The following is a 21,553-nucleotide window of genomic DNA, read 5'->3' as shown; positions in this document are numbered from 1 at the left end:
ATATATGTTAATAAGGGATGGCAGTTACTTCAAATGGATTGTGATATATGTATTGCTGATTTCATGTTGAGTTTTTGTTTTGATACAAATATCACCAGATTGGGATCCTGGAGTGGGAATTCTGCGAGGGGTTAGGGTGCAGATTGGGATCCTGGAGTGGGAATTCTGTGAGGGGTTAGGGTGCAGATTGGGATCCTGGAGTGGGAATTCTGTGAGGGGTTAGGGTGCTATCTTCAGGATCTTCCTAGAGGTCGCCAGTAGAATAAGGGAGTATGGACTAATTTAGAAAATGTTTTTTTTAGCAGTAACATTATGTTATGCTTTTTGACATTTGTCTTAAAGATGTTATTAAGAAAAGGTTAATGTCATAATTCGTCATATAGTCAATGTTTGTCTGGTTTCCTGAAACAGAAATGTAATGAACTTAACTGTTGTTATGATCTGTGCATTTTTGAGGTTATCATGGAAGGTGACGTCAGATCGTGTCTTAATGCATGGAAGGAATAATTTGACCATAGACAGTGTGTGTAAACCTCAAAACCCTCCCTCACCAGCTGAAGAAAGTGCGACAAAGGCGTGCAATGAGAGACAGTGACTTTTACCACTCTTATCTGAGTCCGCGCCATAAATCAGGGCTGGGGTGCTGAGAGTGTGTGGAGTGAGCGTGGAGAGAGAGAACAAGCTCAGGTGAGAGACTCGTGTACGTGGGAGAAACGGAAGTATCTACTTGGATATTAAAATCGGGACATTATCAAGGGCCATGAAATGTGACAGGCAGAAGTTACATGTGCCGTTGGGAAAATTAACTGTAAACGATATCTGAGGTGAGGTGGTGGTATACGCCCTGCTAACTATTTAAACTGAAAATGCATTGAGATACTGATCTTTCTTCACCAGGTCATGACAGGAAAACAGGGACAAAGGAGGGGCTGTACTGAGAAGAGTTATGACCGGCAATAAAAAGTTGTTTATAAATGTATGTTCTAACAGGGGTGATGTGTGCGAAGTTGATAAACTGGAATTTGAGACTTAGTCTCAAAGTAAGCACTGAGGTCAGTCATTCTAAATTTGGGTTGGATAATTTATAAAATGTTTTAGTTGTGATGGGGATACAGCGAGAGAGAATTGCTTAAGCACGATGAGGGGTGGATACGCTGCCAACATTTATGTGGCTGAGTCTCCAGAAACGTATCTCTAAGCGTCATCCTGAGTTGGAGGTGGTTTGTTTGGGGTAAGCACTGGATGTTAGCTTGGTACAAACATGAAAGTTGTCTTTGTTTTACCCTGTATTCAGAATGTTTATGCTGCATCGCCATCAATGAGTGGTGCTACGTTATTGAACATGTACTTGGTTTCTTTTTTCTTTTCAAGTCAATATGTTTTTAGGTTTTGTAACGGCTGTCGTAGTCGTTCTCCTCCTCAGACGAGGAGGAGCATGGATCGGACCAAGATGCGGATTGGTAAGTATTCAATATTTTAATGGGAAAACAACAACACAACAACCAACAAACGTGACTAACTGTAAACAGTCCTGTGTGGCCCAAACACTGACACAGGAACAAACACCCACAAAACACAGGTGAAACCCAGGCTGCCTAAGTATGATTCTCAATCAGGGACAACGATTGACAGCGTCTCTGATTGAGAATCATACCAGCCGAACACAAAATCCCAACATAGAAATCAAACTGACCAACCCACCCAACTCACCCTGACCAACTAAAACAATACAAAACAAAAAAACAGGTCAGGAACGTGACAGAACCCCCCCCTTAAGGTGCGAACTCTGGGCGCACCAGCACAAAGTCTAGGGAAGATCTGGTGTGGCGTCTGTCCACGGTGACGGCTCTGGCGCTGGTCGTGGTCCCCACCATAGTCAACCCCCGCTTCCGTGGCCTCCTCCCAATATCCACCCTCCATGTCAATCCCATTATTCCAAAAGCAGTAACAGACTGAGGGTAGCATCGGACTGAGGGGTAGCACCGGATGAGGGCAGCACCGACTGAGGCAGCACCGGACTGAGGGGCACACCGGACTGAGGGCAGCACCGGATGAGGGCAGCACCGGACTGAGGGCAGCACCGGACTGAGGGCGGATCCTGGCTGCGGAAGGCTCTGGCGATCCTGCTGGCGGAAGGCTCTGGCGGATCCTGGCTGGCGGAAGGCTCTGCGGATCCTTGCTGGCGGAAAGCTCCGGCGGATCCTGGCTGCGGAAGCTCCGCGATCCTGGCTGGCGGAAGGCTCCGCGGATCCTGCTGCGAAGGCTCCGGCGGATCCTGGCTGGCTGGCAGCTCCTGCTGGATCGGCCTGGCTATCCTGGCTGGACGGCTCTGGCTGATCCTGGCTGGACGCTCTGGCTGGATCCTGGCTGGACGGCTCTGGCTGGTCTGGCTGACGGCTCTGGCTGGTCCTGGCTGGACGGCTCTGGCTCGCGGTCCTGGCTGACGGCTCTGGCTGGTCCTGGCTGGACGGCTCTGGCTGTCCTGCTGGCGCTCGGCTGCGCTGGACGCTCTGAAAGCTCGGACAGACGGGCAGCGCTGGGCAGGCAGGCAGTTCAGACAGCGCTGGGAAGGCAGGCAGTCAGACACAGGCTGCGTGAGCAGGCAAGCAGCGCAGGCGGCGTTGAGCAGACGGCCGACTCTGACCTGCTGAGGCGCACAGTAGGCCTGGTGCGTGGTGCCAACTGGAGGCACTGGCTGGAGACACGCACCACAGGGAGAGTGCGTGGAGGAGGAACAGGGCTCTGAAATGCACCTGGAAGCCTGTGCGTGGTGTCGGCACTGATGTACTGCTGGCGTGGAAGTGGCGCCGATATACCGGACGTGAAGAGGACACGTGCGCTTGAGCACGAGCCTCCCCAACCTTACCAGGTTGAATGTTCCCCGTAGCCCTGCCAGGGCGGCGTGGAATAGCCCGCCACTGGGCTATGCAGGCGAACCGGACACCACCTTAAGGCTGTCCATGTACGCCGGCCGAGAACTACTGGAGGCCAGATATTTGGCCAGGCTTCATCCACCCGGCTCATGCCAACCTACCCTCCCAGTGCGGCAAGGTGGAATACCCGCACTGGGCTAAGCACGCGTACTGGGGACCCGTAAGCTCACTGCATAACACGGTGTCTGACCAGTACGACGCCCTCTCACTCCACGTAAGCCCGGGGATTGGCTCGGGTATCCAACCCGCTTCGCCACACTCCCCTTACCACCCCCAATAAATTTTTGGGTGAGCCTCTCGGCTTCAGCCGCTCTGTCTTGCTTTCGCTCATAAAACTCCTCTCCGCTTTGGCGGCGACACTCCACTGGCTCTCCCAGGTCCTTTACCGTCTAGGATTTCCTCCCAAGTCCATTTCTCTTTCCCATGTGCTGTTGTTCTTGCCTTCCTTCTCCAATCCGCTTGTCTGTTATGGTGGGTGTTTCTGTAACGGCTGTCGTAGTCGTTCTCCTCCTCGACGAGAGAGGAGCATGGATCCGACCAAGATGCGATTGGTAAGTATTCATATTTTAATGGAAAACAACAAACACTAAAAATACAACAACCAACAACGTGACTAACCTGAAACAGTCCTGTGTGGCCCAAACACTGACACAGGAACAAACACCCACCAAAACACAGGTGAAACCCAGGCTGCCTAAGTATGATTCTCAATCAGGGACAACGATTGACAGCTGTCTCTGATTGAGAATCATACCAGCCGAACACAAAATCCCAACATAAAAATCAAACCTAGACCAACACACCCAACTCACGCCCTGACCAACTAAAACAAATACAAAACAAAGGAAAACAGGTCAGGAACGTGACAGGTTTCGTGGAACATGAGGTGTTTCATTGTTCCAGAGGAGGGAATGATGTATATTGACTAACTGATTTGAGAAGTGCTAGTATGTTTTTAACTGTAGACAATGCATTAGGAGTAGGAGTGTTTATGGTTAGATGTAATGAAGAGGAGTATTATTCCCCAGAGACTGTATATGGTTAAGAGATAGCTCATAGAGAAGGAGGAGCAGCTAACTGTACACAATGTGGGATTTATTTGACATTACAACATACCTAGATCATGTTGAGAGTAGACGAGATACCAGTGCATTACAGACATTATGGTAAACTTTCAGGACACCTGTGAGTTTTGTTATAGTTGGTATTATTCCCAACTCATTCATTTTTCTCCAATTTCTAACAGCCGTGAACATTTCACAGATTACATGCAGGAGGTATTCTTACGGCAGGCGCTGTATGACAGTAACTGAAGATGCTGTAGTGACAGTAAACTGAAGAGCTGTAGGACAGTAACTGAAGGAGCTGTAGTGACAGTAACTGAAGAGCTAGTGACAGTAACTGAAGAGCTTAGGACATAACTGAAGGAGCTGTAGTGACAATAAACTGTAGGACGTGTAGGACAGTAACTGAAAGGAGCTGTAGAGGACAGTAACTGAAGAGCTGTAGGGACAGTAACTGAAGAGCGTAGAAAACTGAAGGACTTAGGAATTAACTGAAGGAGCTGTAGGACAGTAACTGAAGGACTGTAGGGACAGTAACTGATAGGGAATCGTAGCAGACAGTAACTGAAGAGCTGTAGGGACAGTAACTGAAGGACTGTAGGACAGTAACAAGGAGCTGTAGACAAACTGAAGAGCTGTAGGGACAGTAACTGAGAGCGTAGAGGCAGTAACTGAAGGAGCTGTAGGACAGTAACTGAAGGAGCTGTAGGGACATAACAGAGAGCTAGGGACAGAGCTGAGACGTAGGACGTTACTAAGGAGCTGTAGGGACAGTACTGAAGGAACCGTAGGACAGTAACTGAAGGAGCTGTAGGGACAGTATGAGAGCTGTAGACCAGTAACTGAAGGAGCAGTAGGACAGAACGGAGGACTGTAGGACAGTAACTGATGGAGCTGTAGGGACAGAGAAAGGTGACAGTAACTGAAGGACTGTAGGACAGTAACTGAGGGAGCTGTAGGGACAGTAACTGAAGGAGCTCTGTAGGGACAGTAACTGAAGAGGCTGTAGCGACAGTAACTGAAGGAGCTGTAGGAACAGTCGGAGACACTTGAGGGAAAGCAAGGAGACAGGTGGAGTAATGAGCAGGTAGATGAGGACGTACTGAAGAGCTGTAGGGACAGTAACTGAAGGAGCTGTAGGGACAGTACTGAAGGAGCTGTAGGGACAGTAACTGAGGAGCTGTAGGGACATAACTGAAGGGACTGTAGGACAGTAAACTGAAGGAGCTGTAGGGACAGTAACTGAAGGAGCTGTAGGGCAGTAACTGAAGGAGCATGTAGGACAGTACTGAAGGAGCTTGGACAGAACAGGTAATGTAAGGCGACAGTAACTGAAGGAGCGCGTAGGGACATTAACTGAAGAGGCTGTAGGACAGTAACTGAAGGAGCCTGTAGGGACAGTTAACTGAAGGAGCGTATGGACAGTATGAAGGAGCTGTAGGGACAGTAACAGAAGGAGCTGTCAGGACAGTAACTGACGGAGCTGTAGGACAGTAACTGACAGCTGTAAGACAGTAACTGACGTGCTGGGACAGTAACTGAAGAGCTGTAGGACAGTAACCTGAAGGAGCTGTAGGCAGTAACTGAAGAGCTTAGGGACCGAACTGAAGGAGCTGTAGGAGCAGTAACTGAAGGAGCGTAGGGACAGTAACTGAAGGACAGTAGACGAGTAACTTAGGAAGACTGTAGACAGTAAATACTGATAGGAGCTAGGATCATACTGAAGGAGCTTAGGGACATAAACTGAAGAGCTGTAGGACAGAACTAGACTGGAAGAGGAGCTGTAGGACGTAACTGAAGGAGGCTGCTGTAGGGACAGTAACTGAGGAGCGTAGGGACAGTAACTGAGAGCTGTAGGGACAGTAACTGAAGAGCTGTAGGGACAGTAACTCGAAGGAGCTGTAGGACAGTAACTGAAGGAGCTGTAGGGACATACTGAAGACTCGTAGAGACAGTACTGAAGGCTTGTAGGACAGTAACTGAGGAGCTGGCGGGACAGTAAACTAGAGCTTAGAACAGTAACTGAAAGAGCTGTAGACAGGAACTAGGCTGTAGGACAGATAACTGAAGGAGCAGTAGGGACAGTAACTGAAGGAGCAGTACTACTAGCGTAGGATGCTATATTGATAGCATGGACCTGGACTTATACACAAATGAGGGGTATTGTGAGTCTATAGTCATGGCCATGTTGGAAGGAGCAGTGGTTACTGTAGTAGCATTGTAGGGATATCAGTTATGACGACTCATGTCACATGGATTGGTTACTGGTAACTGGGGGACCGATGGGAGGACAGGGGATTCAGTTATTCAAATATCACAAATGATGTTGTCAGGAAATGACCCATGTGTCGCAGTGTGTTATCCTCAGGTGAAAGCAGAGGTATAACCAAGGGCACGGGCTGAACTCTGGAGATTGAGTGTACATCAAGAGACACGAGGCGGGGGTGTTGGAACAGCATTGGATTGGGACACACACTACTTCGAACAGTACCTGCAGAGGTTAAGATTGCCATGTCTCTCCTTGGGGGGAGCATAGTTCTCATGTGAAGTGAGGTCCAGCTGCATAATGGGGGAGTGAAGACACCATGACACAGGAAGCGGAGCGGGAGAGAGACTAGATTCCACTGTAAGACATACAGATTGGTTGGGTCTGGGAACTACTATAAACATCATAGTTGGTTCGGGGTTTAGCTGCTTTATGGGTTAATGCATCATATGATAAAGGATAGAGGGGTAATTGTACTCTGAACAAAATGTTGAAGGCATTGATGTGAAAGCATATACAGTGCTGAGTTACCTCAAGAGGATGTAACGTGGATTAGGGATACGCACTTGCATATCAGGTGAAATGGAGGAGATGGGGAACAAAGTGAAAATGACTTGGGAAACCTGGGGCCTAAAGGGGAAGACTGGGCGAAAGCATGAGGAAGCTTTTTAGAGCTTTCATTTTTGTGGAACCCAGCAGGACAGTATCCTGGAGGCATAGAGTCAGGTGAAGAGAGAGTGGGAATTGTCATGGTCTCAGACGTTGGTTGTCACACATATATTAATTATACATAGCTTATCACATCGTTAACACTGTTGTGTTTTGTGTGTCTTTCTGTTGCTTTCCAAGTCTTGTGCTATTACTCCCTTAGGAACCAGAAGGGGAAAGTGGAGAAACTAAAAGCTGCTCCATCTGACATTGAAGGAGACAGCAGATTCAGCTGGAATAGCATTTTGTTGTGTGATCATAGTTCGGAATCCATAAGTCTCTGAAGTTGTACACCTCGCGGTTCATTGTTTGTTTGTTAAATTCATGTTTTATAATCATTTGTTCATTTTTTTATTCATGTTATATTATCATTGTTTCTACATTTATTAGTGATTTCCAAGTTTCAAGTGAATACCCACCAACGCTCATAATGAATAACCACCAACCCTCATGAGGAACACCCACCAACGCTCATAATGAATACCCAGCAACGCTCATGAAGAACACCCACCCAACGCTCATAATGAATACCCAGCAAACGCTCAATGAAGTAACCTACCACCCAACCGCTCATAATGATACCCACCAACGCTCATAATGCACACCTCAGAATACCCACCAACGCCTCATAATGAATACCCACGCAACGCTCATAATGAACACCCACCAACGCTCTATAATGAATACCCACACCCACGCTCATAATGAATACCCACCAACGCTCATGAAGGAACACCCACCCACACGCTCATAATGATACCAGCAACGTCATAATGAATACCCACCAACGCTCATAATGAAATACCCCACCAACGCTCATAATGAATACCCACCAACGCTCAAAATGAACACCCACCAACACGTCTAATGAATACCACCAACGCTCATATATGAATACCCACCAACGCTCAAAATGAACACCCACCAACGATCATAATGAATACCCACCACGCTCATAAATGAATACCACACCAACACTCAAACTGAACACCACACCAACGATCATGATGAATACCCACCAAATGCGTATTATGAAATACCCACCCAACGCCTCATGAAGAATACCCACCAAGTTCATAATGAATACCCCCAATGCTCATAAATGAAAAACGCCACCAACGCTATGAAGACACCCACCAACGCTTATAATGAAAACCCACCAACGCTTATAGATGAATACACCACAACGCTCATGAAGAACAACCACCAACGTTCATGAGGAATACCGCACAAACGCTTATAGATGAAAATAGCCCACCAACGTTCATAATGAATAACCACCAACCCTGCATGAGATAACCACCAATCCCTCATACACGAATAACCACCAAGCCCTCATAGGAAATACCCACCACACCGTTCATAATGAATAACGCACGCCAACCCTCATGAGGAATAACACCAACCCTCATGAGGAATAACCACCAACCCTCCATGAGAATAACCACAACCCATGAGATAACCCCCCCTCATGAGGATAACAACCGTCAAGAAACCACACCTGAATACACATCACAAGAATACCACCAATCAGTGAGGAATAACCACCAACCCTCATAATGAATAACCACCAACCCTCAGAGGGAATACCCACCTGTCTGAACCCCTCACAATGAAATAACCACCAACCACTCAATGAGGAATAACCACCAACCCTCAGATGAAAACACCCCTCAGAGAATAACCACCAAACCTAGCATCACCTCTGGGAATAAACCACCCCAACCCTCAACAATGAATAACCACCCAACCCTCATGAGTCATAGACCAGCGCCAACCCTCATAATGAATAAACCACCACCCTCATGAGGAATAACCACCAACCCTCATAATGAATAACCACCAACCCTCATGAGGAATAACCACCAACCCTCACAATGAATAACCACCAACACTCATGAGTATATTCCTATAAAGGCAGTGTATGTGATGACGTTTCTGTGTGTTGGTTAATTGGACAGAGTTGTTGTTGTGGTGATTAAAACGGACCTTGAATGTTAGTGTGCTCTCAGAATAACCAGGAAGGAGTAACAGCACGATGGCTAAAAGACCACTAGAGCGGACTGTTCGCGGTCAGATATCTCATATAAGGCACTGACCTGACTCATCCATATGTCTTGTAATACTGTTGTAGCTACTGGTGTCTGGTTATTTTCAGACTGGTTATTCCCAAACCATATCCCAATCTGAACCTGAGCCTGGCTTAACCCTGATAGAACAAATACCTAGCTGAACACATGGCTTCAGGCCCTTTTTAGAATATTGGGATAGGAGATTTCCCTGTGAGCTCAGTTTTACGGCCATTTGGAGTTCCTTACCTGAAAGTCAAGGTTAGGGTTGGGGTAGGTGTATATCTACCTGAAAGTCAGGGTCAGGGTTGGGGTAGGTGTATATCTACCTGGAAGTCAGGGTTAGGGTTGTGGTAGGTGTATATCTACCTGAAAGTCAGGGTTGGGGTAGGTGTATATCTACCTGAAAGTCAAGGTTAGGGTTGTGGTAGGTGTATATCTACCTGAAAGTCAGGGTTAGGGTAAGGTAGGTGTATATTTACCTGGAAGTCAGGGTTAGGGTAAGATAGGTGTATATTTACCTGGAAGTCAGGGTTAGGGTTGGGGTAAGGTAGGTGTATATTTACCTGGAAGTCAGGGTTAGGGTAAGATAGGTGTATATTTACCTGGAAGTCAGGGTTAGGGTTGGGGTAAGGTAGCCAGGCGGAGCGAGAGTTCTCCTGGTATTTGAATGGGCCACCGAACACACGGGTGATGGCACTGAGGTTGAAGGCACACACCGCAGACGCTGCTATGCTATTTCTGTAGGGGGGAGGAGAGGGAGAGAGATGCATATAAATATATATACACTACCAGTCAAAAGTTTGGACACACATACTCATTCCAGGGTTTTGCTTAATTTTTACTATTTTCTACATTGTAGAATAATAGTGAAGAAATCAACAATATGAAATAACACATATGGAATCATCCAGCTTCATGAGGTAGTCACCTGAAATGCATTTCAATTAACAGGTGTGCTTTCTTAAAAGTTAACTTGTGAAATGTATTTCCTTCTTAATGCATTTGAGCCAATCAGTTGTCTTGTGACAAGGTAGGGGTGGTATACAGAAGATGGTATTTTACCAAATAGGGCTAAATCCATATTTTGGCAAGAACAGCTCAAATAAGCAAAGAGAAACGAAAGTCCATCATTACATTAAGACATGAAGGTCAGTCAATCCGGAAAATTCCAAGAACTTTTACCATTTCTTCAAGTGCAGTCGCAAAAACCATTAAGCATTATGATGAAACTGCCTCTCATGAGGACCACCACAGGAAAGCAAGACCCAGAGTTACCGTTGCTGCAGAGGATAAGTTCATTAGAGTTACCAGCCTCAGAAATCAGCAATTAACTGCATCTCAGATTGCAGCTCAAATAAATGCCTCACAGAGTTCAAGTAACAGATACATCTCAACATCAACTATTCAGAGGAGACTGAGTGAATCAGGCCTTCATGGTCAAATTACTGCTAAGAAAACACTACTAAAGGACACCAGTAAGAAGAAGAGACTTGCTTGGGCCAAGAAACACGAGCAATGGACATTAGTCCTTTGGTCTGATGAGTCCAAATTTCAGATGTTTGGTTCTAACTGCCGTGAGATGCAGAGCCAGTGAACAGACAATCTCCACATGTGTGGTTCCCACCGTGAAGCATGGAGGAGGAGGTGTGATGGTGTGGGGGTGCTTTGCTGGTGAAACTGTCTTTGATTTGTTTAGAATTCAAGGCACACTTTACCAGCATGGCTACCACAGCATTCTGCAGTGATACGCCATCCCATCTGGATTGGGTTTAGTGGGAATATAATTTGTTTTTCAACAGGACAATGACCCAACACACCTCCAGGCTGTGTAAGGGCTATTTGACCAAGAAGGAGAGTGATTGAGTGGTGCATCAGATGACCTGGCCTCCACAATCACCCGACCTCAACCCAATTGAGAGGGTTTGGGATGAGTTGGACTGCAAATTGAAGGAAAAACAGCCAACAAGTACATGATTCCATATGTGTAATTTCATAGTTTGGATGTCTTCACCATTATTATACACTGTAGAAATTAGTAAAAATAAAGAAAACCCTTGAATGAGTAGGTGTGTCCAAACCTCTGAGTGGTACTGTATATATAGTATATATAGAGAGAGATAGATTAACCTCTTTGGGCTGCAGGGGCAGTATTGAGTAGCCTGGATAAAAGGTGCCCATTTCAAACGGCCTCGTACTCAATTCTTGCTCGTACAATATGCATATTATTATTACTATTGGATAGAAAACACTCTCTAGTTTCTAAAACCGTTTGAATTATATCTGTGAGTAAAACAGAACTCATTTTGCAGCAAACTTCCTGACAGGAAGTGGAAAATCTGAAATCGATGCTCTGTTCTAGGGCCTGCCTATAAATGTGCTTGATATTTATTAGTATACATGCACTTCATACGCCTTCCACTAGATGTCAACAGGCAGTGAGAGAAGAAATGGAGTGTATAACATCATCTGAGGTCGAATAAAAGCTCTTGGCATGCCGTGACCCCAATTTCCTGTTTTCTGGAACGCGCGAGAAGTGACCTGGTATTGCCTTCTGTAAAGCTGTCGTTATAGACGACTAATATCTCCGGCTTTGATTTTATTTGATACATGTGACAATATCATCGTAAAGTATGTTTTTTCAATATAGTTTTATTAGATTATTTAAATTTTTTCCGGGACGTTAGGCGTGTTGCTTTGTCTGCGTATGTTCAGGAAGGAGAGCTTCGCGCCACTTTGCTAGCTTTCCGTGCTAATTGACTGGAGAAGAGGACATTCTAAATCCAAACAACGATTGTTCTGGACAAAGGACCCCTTGTACAACATTCTGATGGAAGATCATCAAAAGTAGGACCCATTTTATGATGCTATTTCATATATCTTGTCGAACATGTGAACTCGTAGTTTGCGCCCAGATTTTGGGCACGTTCTTGCCATAACGTAAACTGCATGTCGTAATGAAGTTATTTTTAGAATTCTAACACGGCGATTGCATTAAGAATAGTGTATCTATCATTTCCTATAACAACATGTATTTTTTAGTAATGTTTATGACTAGTTATTTGGTCAGAATATGTGAGTGTCAGAAAAAATATCCGGACGTTGTGGGAAAAAGATGCTACGTTAGCACAATGTAATAACCACTGATTTCAGCTCTAAAAATATTTAATATTTTCGAACAAAACATAAGTGTATGTATAACCTGATGTATAGGACTGTCATCTGATGAAGCTTATCAAGGTTAGTCAAAAATTATATATCTTTTGCGGGTTTGTTACGATCGCTAACCTTTGCTGCTGGTAAATGGCTTGTGTTTCTGGCTATTGTGGGTAAGCTAATATAATGCTATATTGTGTTTTCGCTGTAAACACTTAAGAAATCGGAAATATTGGCTGGAATCACAAGATGCCTGTCTTCATTTGCTGTACACCATGTATTTTTCAGAAATGTTTTATGATGATATTTAGGTATTTGACGTTGGTGTCTGTAATTACTCTGGCTGCTTCGGTGCTATTTCTGACGGTAGCTGTGATGGTAGCTGCAATGTAAAACTGATTTATAGCTCAATATGCAAATTTTTCGAACAAAACATAGATTTATTGAATAACATGTTATAAGAGACTGTCATCTGATGAAGTTGTTTCTTGGTTAGTTTTGGTTGGTTCTTGGTTAGTTAGGTTGGTTTTTGTGCATGCTACCTGTGCTGTGAAAAATGTCTGTCCTTTTCTGTATTTTGGTGTGAGCTAACATAAATATACGTGGTGTTTTCGCTGTAAAACATTTTAAAAATCGGACATGTTGGCTGGATTCACAAGATGTTTATCTTTCATATGCTGTATTGGACTTGTTAATGTGTGAAAGTTAAATATTTCTAAAAAATATATTTTGAATTTCGCGCCCTGCACTTGAAGTGGCTGTTGTTATATTGGCGCCCGGCTTCGGGCTTGCAGCCAAAGAAGTTAAGAAGCCAACTAAGCAGAAACAATGCTAGCTGACTGGTATATACCTCTATATCTGTCCCTACCAGATCGTGTCTGTGGACTCAGTTCCCACTGTGAGTGATGGATGGTCTAATGTGACTATAAATTGAACACCGGGCTTCAATTAGAGGTTCTGCCTCTCTGGCTAAGTGTACAGATCGGGCCTGATGAATAGCTTTGACTTTTCAAACTGTCACTTTACAAGGAACATGTCTTCTCTATCATAAATAACATGAGAGAAACTAGTCTGAATCCAACTGTCGACTTAACGTGAGAGAATGATGATAGTACTGTATGACTGTTCATTATCAGCTGTACCTGAAGGATACTTCAGTGTTTGGGCCACTTCAAGGTTTATTGACCATAATACGAATAGCCATGAAGGAACCTCTAAGCAGAGTACACAGTGGAGGCTGGTGGGATGAGCTATGGGAGGACTGGCTCATTGGAATGGCTGGAATGGAACTGCATCAAACAGTGGTTTCCATACGTTTGATGTGTTTGATACCGTTCCATTCATTCCATGACAATGAGCCTGTCTCCTATAGCTCATCCACAGCCGCCTCTGGAGTCTACCCTCTGCTGGTATCTCTGACCATAGCCTTGTCCTACCCATTGTGACAGAGTAGGTCGGCACAGCCCATGTTAGAGAGGGTAACGTGTGTGTCTGTGTTTCTCTAAGTGTTCTTGCATGTTTCTGCGTGTCCCTGCGTCTGTCTCTGTGTTTCTCTGTATGTCCTCTGTCTCTGTGTCTCTCTGTCTCTGTGTTTCTCTGTATGTCGCTGTCTCTGTGTCTCTCTGTGTTTCTCTGTATGTCTCTGTCTCTGTGTCTCTCTGTGTCTCTGTGTTTCTCTGTATGTCGCTGTCTCTGTGTCTCTCTGTGTTTCTCTGTATGTCTCTGTGTCTCTGCTGTGTTTCTCTGTATGTCGCTGTCTCTGGTGTCTCTTGTGTTTCTCTGCTGTTCTCTCTGTATGTCTCTGTCTCTGTGTCTCTCTGTGCTCTCTGTGTTTCTCTGTATGTCGCTGTCTCTGTGTTTCTCTGTGTTTCTCTGCATGTCTCTTGTGTCTCTCTGTATGTCGCTGTCTCTGTGTTTCTCTGTGTCTCTCTGTGTTTCTCTGTGTTTCTCTGCATGTCTCTCTGTGTCTCTGTGTTTTTTCTGCCTGTCTCTCTGTGTATCTCTGCATGTCTCTCTGTGTCCCTCTGTGTCTCTCTGTGTTTCTCTGCATGTCTCTGTGTCTCTCTGTGTTTCTCTGCATGTGTCTCTGTGTTTCTCTGTATGTCTCTGTGGTGTCTCTCTGTGTTTCTCTGCATGTCTCTCTGTGTTTCTCTGCGTGTGTCTATGTGTTTTTCTGTTATGTCTCTGTGTGTCTCTCTGTGCCTCTCTGTCTGTCTCTGCGTGTGTCTGTGTGTCTCTGTGCGTAGCTGTGTTGTCTCTGTGGTATCTCTGTGTCTCTCTGTATGTCTCTGTGTATCTCTGTGTGTCTCTGTGTTTCTCTGTGTCTCTGTGTATCTATGTGTTCTGTGTCTCTGTGTCTCTCTGTATATGTCTCTGTGTATCTCTGTGTGTCTCTGTGTTTCTCTGTGTTCTGTGTCTCTCGTATTCTCTGTGTATCTCTGTGTCTCTGTGTATCTTGTGTCTCTGTGTTTCTGTATGTCTCTGTGTCTCTCTGTGTATCTCTGTATGTCTCTGTGTATCTCTGTGTCTCTGTGGTATCTCTGTGTGTCTCCGTTGTCTTCTGTTGTGTCTCCGTGTCTCTGTGTGTCTCTGTGTGTCTCTGTGTGTTTTCTGTGTGTCTCTGTGTGTTTCTGTGTGGTTCTGTTTCTGTGTGTCTCTGTGTGTTTCTGTGTGTCTCTGTGGGTGTTTCTTTGAGTCTCTGTTTCTGTGTGTCTCCGTGTGTCTCTGTTTCTGTGTGTCTCTGTTTCTGTGTGTCTCCGTGTGTCTCTGTTTCTGTGTGTCTCTGTTTCTGTGTGTTTCTGTATGTTTTCTGTGTGTTTCTGTGTGTCTCTGTGTGTCTCTGTGTGTGTCTCTGTGTGTCTCTGTTTCTGTGTGTTTCTCTGTGCTTCTGTGTGTCTGTGTGTGTCTCTGTGTGTCTCTGTTTTCTGTGTGTTTCTCTGTGCTTCTGTGTGTCTCTGTGTGTGTCTCTGTGTGTCCTTGTTTCTGTGTGTTTCTCTGTGCTTCTGTGTGTCTCTGTGTGTCTCTGTGTGTCTCTGTTTCTGTGTGTCTCTGTGTGTCTCTGTGTGTGTCTCTGTGTGTCTCTGTTTCTGTGTATTTCGTGTGTTTCTGTGTGCTTCTGTGTGCTTCTGTGTGTCTCTGTGTGTGTCTCTGTGTGTCTCTGTGTGTGTGTCTGTGTGTCTCTGTGTGTCTCTGTTTCTGTGGTGTTTCTGTGTGTTTCTGTTTCTGTGTGTTTCTGTGTGTTTCTGTGTGTCACTGTGTGTCTCTGTGTGTCTAGAATGTATTTCTTACACGTTAGTAGTGAAGATCCCATAGAGCAGGTCTAACTCTGGCAGGTAGAACGTCCCCTGTAGTTCGTTATAGTTGAACGGTATCTCCCGGTCGAGAGCAAGTTCAACCGTGCCTTCATGAACGTGGTCCAGGTGTCCTCCAATAGGAAGCGTCTCCAATGTCGTTCTTACAGACCCGAGCAGCACGTGAGAACACGGTCCGACCGCAGTCGTGTTCCACCGCGTTCTCCCGGAAGAAAGAAGTAGGTGAAGTTCCCGATGTCGTAAGAGGAGACAAAGTTAGGTTCTGTTGAAGTAGGAGACAAAGTTAGGTTCTGTTGAAGTAGGAGACAAAGTTAGGTTCTGTTGAAGTAGGAGACAAAGTTAGGTTCTGTTGAAGTAGGAGACAAAGTTAGGTTCTGTTGAAGTAGGGAGACAAAGTTAGGTTCTGTTGAAGTAGGAGACAAAAGTTAGGCTCTGTTTGAAGTAGGAGACAAAGTTAGGTTCTGTTGAAGTAGGAGACAAAGGTTAGGTTCTGTTGAAGTAGGAGACAAAGTTAGGTTCTGTTGAAGTAGGAGACAAAAGTTAGGTTCTGTTGAAGTAGGAGACAGTTAGGTTCTGTTTGAAGTAGGAGAACAGTTAGGTTCTGTTGAAGTAGGAGACAGTTAAGGTTCTGTTGAAGTAGGAGACAGTTAGGTTCTGTTGAAGTAGGATACAAAGTTAGGTTCTGTTTGAAGTAGGAGAACAAAGTTAGGTTCTGTTGAAGTAGGAGACAAAGTTAGGTTCTGTTGAAGTAGGAGACAAAGTTAGGTTCTGTTGAAGTAGGAGACAAAGTTGGTTCTGTTGAAGTAGGAGACAAAGTTAGGTTCTGTTGAAAAAGTTAGGTTTTTAGGAAAAAAGAGTTAGGTTCTGTTGAAGTAGGAGACAAAAGTTAGGTTTCTGTTGAAGTAGGAGACAAAGTTAGGTTCTGTTGAAGTAGGAGAACAAAGTTTAGGTTTCTGTTGAAAAAAGTAGGGGAGACAAAAAAGGTTTTTAGGGTTCTGTTTTTTTTTTGAAGGTAGGAGAAAAAAGTTAGGTCTGTGAAGTAGGGACAAAGTTAGGTCTGTTGCTAGGAAATTAGGTTTTGAAGTAGGAGACAAAGTTAGGTTCTGTTTGAAGTAGGAACCAATTTAGCTCTGTGTTGAAGTAGAGACAAAGTTAGGTTCTGTTGAAGTAGGAGACAAAGTTAGGTTCTGTTGAAGTAGGAGACCAAAGTTAGGTTCTGTTTTGAAGTAGGAGACAAAGTTAGGTTCTGTTGAAGTAGGAGACAAAGTTAGGTTCTGTTGAAGTAGGAGAACAAAGTTAGGTTCTGTTGAAGTGGTCGAAGTTAGGTTCTGTGAGTAGGAGACAAATTTAGGCTCTGTTGAAGTAGGAGACAAAGTTAGGTTCTGTTTGAAGTAGGAGACAAATTTAGGTCTGTTGAAGTAGGAGACAAGTTAGGTTTTGTTGAAAGTAGGAGACAAAGTTAGGTTTCTGTTGAAGTAGGAGACAAAGTTAGGTTCTGTTGAAGTAGGAGACAAAGTTAGGTCTGTTGAAGTAGGAGACAAAGTTAGGTTCTGTTGAAGTAGGTGACAAAGTTAGGTTTCTGTTTTGAAGTAGGAGAGAAATTTAGGCTCTGTTGAAGTAGGAGACCAAAGTTAGGTTCTGTTGAAGTAGGAGACAAAGTTAGGTTCTGTTGAAGTAGGTGACAAAGTTAGGTTCTGTTGAAGTAGGAGCAAATTTAGGCTCTGTTGAAGTAGGAGACAAAGTTAGGTTCTGTTTGAAGTAGGAGACAAAAGTTTAGGTTCTGTTGAAGTAGGAGACAAAGTTAGGTTCTGTTGAAGTAGGAGACAAAGTTAGGTTCTGTTGAAGTAGGAGACAAAGTTAGGTTCTGTTGAAGTAGGTGACAAGTTAGGTTCTGTTGAAGTTAGGGAGAGCAAAGTTAAGGCTCTGTTGAAGTAGGAGACAAAGTTAGGCTCTGTTGAAGTAGGAGACAAAGTTAGGCTCTGTTGAAGTAGGAGACAAAGTTAGGTTCTGTTGAAGTAGGAGACAAAGTTAGGCTCTGTTGAGTAGGAGACAAATTAAGGCTCTGTTGAAGTAGAAACGTAAAGTAGAGACAAAAGTTAGGCTCTGTTGAAGTAGGAGACAAAGTTAGGTTCTGTTTGAAGTAGGAGACAAAGTTAGGCTCTGTTGAAGTAGGAGACAAAAGTTAGGTTTCTGTTGAAGTAGGAGACAAATTTAGGCTCTGTTGAAGTAGGAGACAAAGTTAGGTTCTGTTGAAGTAGGAGACAAAGTTAGGTCTGTTGAAGTAGGAGACAAAGTTAGGTTTCTGTTGAAGTAGGAGACAAAGTTAGGCTCTGTTGAAGTAGGAGACAAAAGTTTAGGTTCTGTTGAAGTAGGTGACAAAGTTAGCGTTCTGTTGAAGTAAGGAGACAAAATTTAGGCTCTGTTTGAAGTGAGAAAAGTTAGGGTTTCTGTTTGAAGTAGGATACAAAGTTAGGTTCTGTTGAAGTAGGTGACAAATGTTTAGGTTCTGTTGAAGTAGGAGACAAATTTTAGGCTATGTTGAAGTAGGAGACAAAGTTAGGTTCTGTTGAAGTAGGAGAACAAAGTTAGGTTCTGTTGAAGTAGGAGACAAAGTTAGGTTCTGTTGAAGTAGGAGAACAAAGTTAGGTTCTGTTGAAGTAGGAGACAAAGTTAGGTTCTGTTGAAGTAGCAAATTAGGTTCTGTTGAAGTAGGAGACAAGTTAGGCTCTGTTGAAGTAGGAGACAAAGTTAGGCTCTGTTGAAAGTAGGAGACAAAGTTAGGCTTCTGTTGAAGTAGGAGACAAAGTTAGGTTTCTGTTGAAGTAGGAGACAAAGTTAGGCTCTGTTGAAGTAGGAGAACAAAGTTAGGCTCTGTTGAGTAGGAGACAAAGTTAGGCTCTGTTGAAGTAGGAGACAAAGTTAGGTCTGCTCTGTTGAAGTAGGAGACAAAGTTAGGTTTCTGTTGAAGTAGGAGACAAAAGTTAGGCTTCTGTTGAAGTAGGAGACAAAGTTAGGTTCTGTTGAAGTAGGTGACAAAGTTAGGTTCTGTTGAAGTAGGAGACAAAGTTAGGCTCTGTTGAGGAGGAGACAAAGTTAGGCTCTGTTGTGAAGGAGGAGACAAGTTAGGCTCTATTGAAGGAGGGGGAAAGGCAGTGAGAAAGAACAGAGGAGTTTGAGAGAGAGTTGAGAGTGAGAAAAGAGAGAATAGAGAGAGAGAGAGGAGGAGAGAGATGAGAAGAGAGGAGAGGAGAGAGAGAGAGAGAGAGAGAGAGGAGAGAGGAGAGAGAGAGAGAGAGAGAGAGAGAGAGAGAGAGAGAGAGAGGAGAGAGATACACTTAACCCAGTTTACGCGAGAAAGGTGTGTACACAAGATGCCCCTTCCTTCTTTACCTTACGCTGCTCGAGTCACCTCCCACAAACACTTTCGGAAGTACCTTCACCCAAAGCCCATGTGCCCTATGCCGATAAACGCACCTTTCTCCGCCCGCCTCGCCACCCTAACTCCCTATCCACCCAGCCAACGCGCTCAACATCTCCACAACGTTGTGGCAGGCTAGTCGTGCCAGCCCCTCTTTTCCTCAAATCCGCGTACACTCTCCCACCTATTTGGTTGGTGACGGTCTGGGGTCCGTTCACCAACCAAGAATTCTGCAAAAATATCCTCAGTGTACAATGCAAAACACCAAATTATGCATGCAGAGCACAATTAGGCTGATACCCGCTAATTACCAAAATCCAGAAATGAGCCGTTAAATTCCACAAAAGGAAGCGATTCCCAAACCTTCCATAACAAAGCCATCACCTACAGAGAGATGTGCCTGGACAAGAGTCCCCTAAGCAAGCTGGTCCTGGGGCTCTGTTCACAAACACAAACAGACCCCACATAGCCCCAGGACAGCAACAAAATTAGACCCAAACAAATCATGAGAAAACAGAAAGATAATTACTTGAAAATTTGGAATGAATTTACAAAAAAAAACTGAGCAAACTCGAATGCTATTTGGCCCTAAAAAGATAATAAATAGTGGCAGAATACCTGACCACTGTGACTGACCCAAACTTAAGGAAAGCTTTGACCATGTACAGACTCAGTGAGCATAGCTTTGCTATTGAGAAATGCCGCTGTAGTCAGACCTGGCTCTGAAGAGAAGACAGGCTATGTGCACACTGCCCACAAAATGAGGTGGAAACTGAGCTGCACTTCCTAACCTCCTGCCAAATGTATGACCATATTAGAGACACAAATGTCCCTCAGATTACACAGACAAAACCCAATTTTGAAAACAAACCCAGTTTTAATAAACTCCCATATCTACTGGGTGAAATTCCACCGTGTGACATCACAGCAGCAATATGTGTGACCTGTTGCCACAAGAAAAGGGCAACCAGTGAAGAACAAACACCATTGTAAATACAACCCATATTTATGTTTATTTATTTAGGGGTCCATAGGATCTTGATGTAGAGCTGTGAGGTAAAGGTGATTAGGGAACATAAATGATCGTCTTTTTATTAATGCCTTTTGTGTTCCAATAGTAAAAGCCTATTATTCATCCTGGGAAGCCTACAGACTCAGATGAGGAAGGACCGAAGCAGTGGCGTAATAAATCTGCTGACCTCCCACATCCACTCGTTGCTGGTTCATTTTTATGTTTGACATTATTGGATCTTAACCACATGCTTTATCCTCGTTGACAGTGATTTAATCCACTTTTAAATTAAACATTTTTTATTTATTTTTGCTCTTTCAAATGCTCTTCTCCTCCGCAAGCTTTGCACAGCTTCACAGGAGAAGAGAGAGAGAGAAACATCTATTCAGTAACTCATAAATTGAGGTACTGAACCTTTTCTCAAAGGTTGCTGCAACACATGCGGTGCCTATTTATATATATATATATATTTGTACGGTTTTATTTTTGGGGGTTTAATGCGAATCAGATCAAATCCCTGGTTGACAAGAGATTGACCTGCTCTTTTAGAGAATGAGTGAAGCAGCGTATTCAATCAGCAGCCTTGTTCCAGGGGGGGGTTGTGTTTTGAACTGGAACACACTGCGCTCTTCAGACCGACACGCTCATCGTTTCACTACCAGATGAAAATGACACTTTGGATGTCCTTCAACAAGGAAAGAGAGAAACATGTCAATAAAGAATGAGAAAGCTTTTGTGACATAATATTTTTTTTAAAGAAGTTAAAAGACTTTGATCCCTTGTTGTCTTGAAAGAAATGGAAACAAAAAAGTGTGTTTATGGTCTTTGTCATCAGTAAACTGTGACAGTGACAGACACCACACGTTAACTCCTTCAACCCCTTTCCTACATCTCTATACTACTACTGCTTATCCCCCTACCCTTTACCTCCTTCCAGTACCCCGGCCTACCATTCAGCCATTTGGAGTTGTACTGTGCGGTGCGTAGAGGCGGCAGCCCCCCCAGACTGCGGTAGATAGCTGGGTCTCTGCCAGAGAAGTCCATGGCGGTGGCAGCATAGAGATCTCCACTGGACGTGATCAGGGCTGTGGAGTTATGGAGAGGGTTGTAGGGACAACGGGCCATCCCACTGATCTGGTCATGGATCTCTGTCAGGTTGGTCAGCTAGAGGGGGCGGGGGAGAGAGGGTGGAGAGGGGGGAGAGGGGGAGGAGATGAGGGGCAGGAGGAGGGAGAGGGGAGAGGATTAATGTGTTTATAATGCACACAAGCAGGAGTGGAGAGAGAGGGAGTGTGAGCACACATCACATGATTTTTAACTCCCCTCTCCTTGGTGGTTTCAATTCAGAGAGACAAATATTTTTTTTTGCTAAATGCTATATAGCCGCCTCACTCTCAGAGAAATAACTAGTACTGCTATAGTAGGTTTTAAAACTTCTTCAGGATTGGTGGGTCCCCCACGGGACAGTTGAACTAACATAGGCTAATGCGATTAGCATGAGGCTGTAAATAACAAGAACATTTCGCAGGACATGGACATATCTGATATTGGCAGAAAGCTTAAAATCTTGTTAATCGAACTGCACTGTCCAATTTACAGTAGCTATTACAGTGAAA

The 21,553-nt window shown here is 44.5% G+C and overlaps 1 pseudogene; it reads right to left on the bottom strand.

The window, feature by feature from the left end:
- LOC112070471 (semaphorin-5A-like) overlaps window positions 1-21,553 on the bottom strand; it is a 146,710-nt pseudogene that overhangs the window by 62,946 nt on the left and 62,211 nt on the right.

The sequence above is a fragment of the Salvelinus sp. IW2-2015 genome, unplaced genomic scaffold, assembly GCF_002910315.2.
Source record: "Salvelinus sp. IW2-2015 unplaced genomic scaffold, ASM291031v2 Un_scaffold1335, whole genome shotgun sequence".
NCBI classification, from domain to species: Eukaryota; Metazoa; Chordata; class Actinopteri; order Salmoniformes; family Salmonidae; genus Salvelinus; species Salvelinus sp. IW2-2015.
The sequence above is the reverse complement of the archived record's forward strand: the minus strand, read 5'-3'. Positions and strand labels throughout refer to the sequence as shown.